The sequence below is a fragment of the Acanthisitta chloris genome, unplaced genomic scaffold (genome assembly GCF_000695815.1).
Source record: "Acanthisitta chloris isolate BGI_N310 unplaced genomic scaffold, ASM69581v1 scaffold41554, whole genome shotgun sequence".
NCBI classification, from domain to species: domain Eukaryota; kingdom Metazoa; phylum Chordata; class Aves; order Passeriformes; family Acanthisittidae; genus Acanthisitta; species Acanthisitta chloris.
The window spans coordinates 1,788-3,184 of record NW_008669475.1 but is presented as its reverse complement, the minus strand read 5'-3'; the positions used below and the strand labels follow the sequence as shown (position 1 = coordinate 3,184).

The 1,397-nt window shown below is 53.8% G+C and overlaps 1 non-coding gene across 1 annotated transcript; it reads left to right on the top strand.

The window, feature by feature from the left end:
* The first annotated feature begins 1,161 nt into the window (after nt 1–1,161).
* On the top strand, nt 1,162–1,234 carry TRNAK-UUU. The gene has a single exon. It is a non-coding gene; the product is annotated as a tRNA-Lys (tRNA).
* The last annotated feature ends 163 nt before the right edge of the window (nt 1,235–1,397 follow it).

The window sequence follows — 1,397 nt, the reverse complement described above, 5'->3', positions numbered from 1 at the left end:
CACTCCTCCCTCCTTTCCCCCCCCTGTACCCCCATTCCTCCTTTCCCTTCCTCCTCCCTCATTCCTCCCCCTTACCCACCACTCCTCCCTCCTGCCCCATTCCCCTTGACGCCAGACAGCCCCGCACCGCCCTGTCCCCCCGCCCGTTCTCACCCTAGCGCCGCTCCATGCCCCGCGGGGCTCTGAGGGCTCGCAGGTCCCTACAGGCTCCGAGCGCTGCTCTCCTCCATCTTAGCGGGGCCCAAGCGCCGCTCGGCCAACATGGCGCGGCCACCGAGAGGAGCTGGCGCGGGCATAGAGAGGAGCCAGAGCGGGAGGACCGCTCCGTCCCGCTTGGAGGACCGCTCGTTTCCACGGCGAGTCTGTGTGATTCCCAACTGTTCCACGGAGTGGATTGGGCTGGAAAAAAGCTCTGAGATCGTCCTCGTGTCCACGGAGTGGATTGGGCTGGAAAAAGCTCTGAGATCGTCCCCGAGTCCAAACTGTGTCTTAACACCATCTATGGGGCTAAGTGCTGCGTTCAGTCTCTGCTTAAACGCATCCACCGAGGTTAGGCAGGAGTTATATACCTTCCTCAGGGATGTCGTGGAATCGACGAGTTTTAAGGAGGTAGTAAAGCAAAATGTGTGTTTATGTAGGCATTGCTGGCTTGGGAAAAGACGCGTGGTCTTGTGTTCTAGAGCTGAAGTATCTTCATTGTAACACTCACCTGGAATAATACCCACCTAGACACTAATTATATTCACCTGGGCACTAATATATCCACCAAGACATTAATTATATTCACCTGGGCACTAATAAGCCCTACCTGGAGACTATCAAACACACTTGGAAGCTGTTCTACCCATTACCATTATAACAGCCAACAATCTTCGTTATGAAACCCACCTGGACACATCCCCTGTGTCACCTGCTCTAGGTGGGCAGGGGGTTTGGACTGGATGATGTTCCAACGCTAACGATCCTGTGGTTCTGGGATAACACTAAAAATCACACCAAAAGGTCCAGCACAGAGCTGAATCGCACACAGTGCCCCGACCCCTCCGGGCTCTATTCCCTCCTTGATTCCATACGAACCCTCCAAACCCCAAAAAAGGGCAGAGGTAGCGCCTGCTCTGCCTCGTGTGCTGATAAGGACAATGGATGGCTGAGACTCGCAGAGCCCGGATAGCTCAGTCGGTAGAGCATCAGACTTTTAATCTGAGGGTCCAGGGTTCAAGTCCCTGTTCGGGCGGCGCAATCTTTTCGTATTCCATGTTGTTTTTTTTTTCCTTATTTCCTGCCGGGATTCTCCGGGACACAGCCAGGACCCCCCGAGGGAAGTGCAGATCTTTTGGGGGATGTAAAAGAGCTTTTGAGAGGGGGAAAAAAAATAGGAGAGGAAAAAAAAAAAAATG